General features: G+C 38.9%; 1 non-coding gene across 1 annotated transcript; it reads left to right on the top strand.

The window, feature by feature from the left end:
• The first annotated feature begins 2,172 nt into the window (after positions 1–2,172).
• Positions 2,173–2,275, top strand: LOC116095965. Its single transcript, XR_004120781.1, has one exon. It is a non-coding gene; the product is annotated as a U6 spliceosomal RNA (small nuclear RNA).
• Positions 2,276–6,646: the final 4,371 nt, after the last annotated feature.

The following is a 6,646-nucleotide window of genomic DNA, read 5'->3' as shown; positions in this document are numbered from 1 at the left end:
TGGATAATTCAGTATAAAATATAATTGCTAAACTTTTAAGTACATGAGAAAAGGAAATGTAATTTTTTTTTTAACAAAAGAAGCAAGCATGAACCAGCTTTAAAAAAAAAAACAAGCTAAAACAAACAAACAGGGAGATGGCTCACTGGGTAAAACTCATTTGCTGTGAAAGCCTGATGATCTGAGTTCAGTCCCCAGAAGAAGCAGAGGAAGGAGACAGCTCCTGACTCCGGAGTTGCCCTCTGATCTTCACATGTTCATTGTTGGATGTCTTACACACACACACACACACACACACACACACACACACACAAGGGGAGGGGGCAGCAGACAGAGCGAAAGAGAGAGACTCTTACACACAACTTATAATAAAAGTGTTACATATTGTTACTTTATAATTTCATATATAAAACCAACCAATCAAAAAAGAATGTTTTCTGAAAAATAAATAAATGGTGAGGTAACATATCCCACTGCTGTGTGCGTGTGCGTGTGCATGTGTGTGTGTGTGTGTGTGTGTGTGTGTACTCACACACATCTGTTAGGGGAGCAAAGTGTTGATTGCCATTTACAAGTTAATATCCCACCATTTTGAGGGAAGGAACTCAGGCCCTTACTGGTAATTGAACAATGAGTTTCAGGAATCTATCTCTCCCAACCCCTGCCATGAGTATTGGTTACAAGTGAGTACTAATGTACCTGGATATTACATGGGTACTGGGGAACTGAACTCAAGTCCCCATGGTTTTAAAAGAAGTCATTTTATATTAAATGACTCATGTTTGCTCTTCCCAAATTTATAGTGATTATTCCCTAATGGATATCATTTTCTCTTTTGCTGCACTCTACCTTTGATTAAAAACTCTGGAGTACTTGGGTATATGTGTATATATATATATATATGTATATATAGTATGTATGTATATATATGTATATGTGTATATGTGTATATGCATATATATAACATATATACATTAGTTTTTTCAATTAAATCTCTTCACTAACTCTTCCTAGATAAACCCTGCTTTTCATTTGTTCTCAACCTTGTGTCCTTTTTATCACTATCAAGGCAAATTTGTACTGCCTAAATATTGTTGTATATGTGTGGCCTTCCACCAGAGCATGGTCAACTTATCAAATAATACACAGTATTATAAATAGCATAGACTTCTAATTCCCCCAAAATTAAAAAAAAATGACTTACATTCTATATTAGTATTTATCTTTACATATTGCCCACTTTTTAAATCTTAACTTTACCTTCATCTCCCCTCTTGAGATTTTAATAATTTAGAAGAAAATTAAACAGTAAGTAGGGTTACACAGGACTTAATATAAAATGACTTGTTTTTAAGTCAGTAGTTGTAAGGCCAGAAACTAGAAAAGGAGACAAAAAAAAAACCAAAAAAACAAAACCCACATGTTACAAAGTTAGAAAATCTATTACTATGAATGTCTTTTAAAAGCAGCATTTAACAGCTTTAGCCTCTAGTTAAAATGGCATCAGGTTACTTGATTGAATATTTATTCTGAGAGAAGACATTGATTTCACACACACACAATCTATTCTACAGGCTACTGTTTTCTCAGTGGAAAGAGATTGTTTCTAATCAGGTCTCACTGGTATCTGAGGCTCTGAGAAACAGATCCTTCCTTGAAAATAAGCTCTACTTTCAAATATTCAAATAGAAAGCCAAGGACATTTGTCAATTGCTGTGTGCTTTCTTTTATAAGAGTAGTCTGCATAGGTGAGGCTTCTAAGGAACCAGAAGAAACCTGAACCATGAACATAGGAGGTCTGCCCTAACCAGAGATGCAGGAGACCTGCTCTAACCAAAGATACAGGATGCACCCCTAACCAGAGATAGCACTACTGCCTCCCGGGAAGCTGGCTCTAGCCCAGGTAATAGAGTTCTACCTGACTCCAAGGAGGCTGGCTCCAGTCAGAGACACCCAGGCCAGTTAACACCAAAGATAGCCAGATGGCAAGAGATAATCCCAAAAGCATAAAGGACAGAACCCAATAAAATTTGGCATCATCAGAACCCAATTCTCCAGTACAGCAAGTCCTGGATACCCAAACACTCCCAAAAAGCAAGATTCGGACCTAAAATCCCATTTCATGCAGATGATAGAGATCTTTAAGGAGAACAAAAATAACTCCCTTAAAGAAATACAGGAAGTGCTTGATACTAAAATTGGAATGATACAGAAAAGATTAGCATGGCCCCCGTGCAAAGATAACATGCAAATTCATGAAGTGCTCCATATTTTTAAAACACAAATGTCAGCCCAGGATATTATACCCAGCAAAACTCTCAATCGCCAAAGATGGAGAAACCAAGATATTCCAAGACAAAATCAAATTTAAACAATCTTTCTACTAATCAAGACCTACAGAGATCTCCAACACAAGAAGGGTAACTATACCCAAGAAAATACAAATAATTAAACAATTCACAACAAACCCAAAAGAGAACCATATACACATAATACCATCTCCAGCAACAAAAATAACAGGAACTCACAATCATCTGTCTTTAATATCTCTCAACATCAGTGGATTCAACTCCCTAATAAAAATAAATAGGCTAACAGACTAGATACATAAACAGGACCCAGCATTTTACTGCACACAAGAAACATACCTCAGTAACAAAGACAGTTACTACCTCAGAGTAAAAGGCTGGAAGAACATTTTCCAAGCAAATGGTCCTAAGAAACAAGCTTGAGTTGCCATTCTAATATACAATAAAAGAGCCTTTCAACCAAAAGTTATCAAATGAGATGGGGACGGTTACTTCATATTCATCAAAAGAAAAATCCACCAAGAGGAAGTTTCAATGCCCCCATGCAAGGGTACCCACCTTAGTAAAAGAAACTTTACTAGTGCTCAAAATACATATTGAACCTTACACAATAATGGTGAGAGACTTCAACACCCCACTCTCACCAAAGGACAGGTCATTGAAGCGGAAACTAAACAGAGACACAGTGAAACTAACAAGTTATGAACTAAATCGATTTAACAGATATCTACAGAGCATTTCACCCCAAAACAAGAGAATATACTTTTCTCTCATCACCTCATAGAACTCTCTCCAAAACTGACCATATATTGGACACAAAAGAAGCCTCAACAGATACAAGAACATTGAAATAATCCTTTGCATTCTATCAGATCCCCATGGACTAAGGCTAGACTTCTTTTTAAAAAAGATTTATTTATTTATTTACATATGAATACACAATGTAACTGTACAGATAGTTGTGAGCTTTTATCTGGTTGTTGGGAATTGACTTTATTAGGACCTCTGCTCACTCTGGTCAACTCTGCTTGCTCTGGTAGACTCCACTCGATCAGTTCCTGATCACTCCGGCCCAAAGATTTATTTATTGTAATATAAGTACACTGTAGCTGTCTTCAGACACACCAGAAGAGGGTGTCAGATCTTATTACTGGTGTTTGTGAGCCACCATGTGGTTGCTGGGATTTGAACTCAGGACCTTCAGAAGAGCAGTAGGTGCTCTTACCCATTGAGTCATCTCACCAGCCTCCAAGGCTAGACTTCAATAACAACAAAAACAACAGAAAGTCCACATATCCATGGAAACTGAACAACTCTCTGCTCAATGATAACTTGGTCAAGGAAGAAATGAAGATATAGAATTCAATAAAAATGAAGACACATCATACCCAAATTTATGGGTCACAATGAAAACAGTGTTAAGAGGAAAATTCATAGCACTAAGTGATTTCATAAAGAAGTTGGAGAGATCCCATACAAGCAACTTACCTGTACACCTGAAAGCTCTAGAAAAGAAAGAAGCAAACACACCCAAGAGGAGTAGAAGACAGGAAATAATCAAACTCAGGGCTGAAACCAACTATGTAGAAACAAAGAGAACTATACAAAGAATCACCAAAACCAAGAGCTGGTTCTTTGAGAAAACCAACAAGATAGATAAACCCTTAGCCAAACTAACTAATGGGCACAGAGACGGTATCCAAACTAACAAAAACAGAAATGAAAAGGAAGACATAACAACAGAAACTGAGAAAATTTTAAAAAAATCATCAGAACCCACTACAAAAGCCTATACTAACAAAACTGAAAAATATAGATGAAATGGATGATTTTCTAAATTGATACCACATACAAAAGTTAAATCAACATCAGGTAAACTATTTAAACAGTCCCATACCCCTAAGGAATTAGAAATAGCTATTTAAAACCTCTTAACCAATGTTAACAAAATTCAGATAAATTGAAATCATATATCTTTTCTCATCATAATGCAATAGTTTTTTTAAAAAAAAAACCCTCCTAACCAAAAAAATCAAAGGGCCAAATGTTTTTAGTGCAGAATTCTACCACACCTTCAAAGAAGAGTCAATAACAATACTCCTCAAATTATTCAACAAAATAGAAACAGAAGGGACAATACTTAATTCACTCTATAAAGCCATTGTTACTCTGATACATAAACCGCACAAAGACCTAACAAAAAAGAGAACTTCAGACAAATTTGCTTATGAATATTGATGCAAAAATAATTTGATTGAAAAAATATTCTTCAATGTAATTTTCAAAAACCAAATCCAGGAACAATGTAGCTAGTAGTTTTATGCTCTACCCGCCTTTACTTTGGGAGGTGACCATGCTACCAGCCCCCTCCCAGCTTCCCTTGAATCCACTGATAAAAGATACAGACACACAATTGTCTAAATTAAAGTTGCCTTCTGGCACAATTGCTGGGTGCTGCTTTTTCCCTACTAGAAGAGCAAGCCCTTATAAATCCCTTATCTGTCTCTCCCACCTGCTCTAAATTTCAGTGGCTAGCCCTACCTAGCTCTTGACAAACATCCCTGACCACCTGCCTGTAGTAATTGCCACAGGTCGTAGCTCCTCCCAAGACCTCACGTGGTTGCCTGGTTCTCCTCTCTCCACGTTGAAAGCAGCCTGATTTGTGATAGCCAGAGGCTGGAAATAAACCAGATGTCCCTCAACTGAAGAATGGCTATAGAAAATGTGGTTCCATTTACACAATGGAATACTACTCAGCTATTAAAAACAAGGACATCATGAATTTTGTAGGCAAATAGATAGAACTAGAAAATATCATCCTGAGTGAGGTAACCCAATCACAAAAGAACACACACAGCATGCACTCACTGAGAAGTGGATATTAGCCCAGAAGTTCGGAATACCCAAGATACAATTCACAGACCACGTGAAGCTCAAGAAGAAAAACCACAGTGTGGATACTTCAGTCCTTCTTAGAGGGGGAACAAAATACCCATGAGAGGACATATAGAGACAAAGTTTGGGGCAGAAACTGAAGGAAAGGCTATCCAGTGACTGTCCCACCTAGGGATCCATCCCATATACAGTTACCCAACCCAGACACTATTGTAGATGCCAACAAGTGCTTACTGACAGGAGCCTGATATAGCTGACTCCTGAGAGGCTCTGCCAGTGCCTGACTAATACAGAAGTGGATGTTCACAGCCATCCATTGGACTGAGCAATAAATCCCCAATGGAGAGGCAAGAGAAAGAATCCACAGAGCTGAAGGGGTTTGCAGCCCCTTAGGAGGAACCACAATATGAACCAACCAGTACCCCCAGAGCTCCCAGGGTCTAAACCACCAACTAAAAAGTACACATGGAGAGACCCATGGCTCTAGCCCCATATGTAGCAGAGGATGGCCTTGTGGGATATCGATGAGAGGAGAGGCCCTTGGTCTTGTACAGGCCTGATGCCCCAGTGTAGGGGAATATCAGGACAGGGAATGGATGTTTCTACATAGTTGGCTTCAGCCCTGAGTTTGATTATTTCCTGTCTTCTACTCCTCTTGGGTGTGTTTGCTTCTTTCTTTTCTAGAGCTTTCAGGTGTACAGGTAAGTTGCTTGCATGGGATCTCTCCAACTTCTTTATGAAATGGGAGTGGATGGGTTACTGAGCAGGGAGAGGGGGGATGGGATAAAGGGGCTTTTGGAGGGGATAAAATTTGCAATGTAAATAAAGAAAACCACTTATGCCCCTGTCATCTCTGCTGAGAAACCCCATCATGAGCAGCTTTCTGTAGCAGAGATCACCAATGTAAATAAAGAAAACATCTAATAAAAAATAAAGGGCTGTCGAGATGGCTTAGCGGGTAAGAGCACTGTGACTGCTCTTCAGAATGTCCTGAGTTTGGATTCCAGCAACCACCCGTAATGAGATCTGACGCCCTCTTCTGGTGCATCTGAAGACAGCTACAGTGAATTACTAGGGAGCTAGCAGGGTGGAGCAAGCGAGGGGGAGAGGGGTGGAGCAAGCGGGGCTGGAGTGAGCGGTGCCGGCAGAGGTCCTGAGTTCAATTCCCAGCAGCCACACACATGATAGCTCACGGCCATCTGTACAGCTACAGTGTACTCATACACATAAAGTAAATAAAATCTTTTAAAAAATAAAATAAAATAAAAATCTTAAAATATTTTCCCAGTGGGTCTTGGCACTGTGGCACACGCCTATAATCTCAGAAGTAGGGAGGCAGAGGCATGAAGATGGGTTATTTGAGGTGAACATGGTTAGTTATCTTTTGAGAGTAAAGCCAGTGTGAGCTACATAGTGAGATTCTGTTTCACAATGTTTCCACC

The sequence above is a fragment of the Mastomys coucha genome, chromosome X (assembly GCF_008632895.1).
Source record: "Mastomys coucha isolate ucsf_1 chromosome X, UCSF_Mcou_1, whole genome shotgun sequence".
In the NCBI taxonomy this organism is placed as follows: Eukaryota; Metazoa; Chordata; class Mammalia; order Rodentia; family Muridae; genus Mastomys; species Mastomys coucha.
This window is presented reverse-complemented; position numbering and strand designations above follow the sequence as displayed.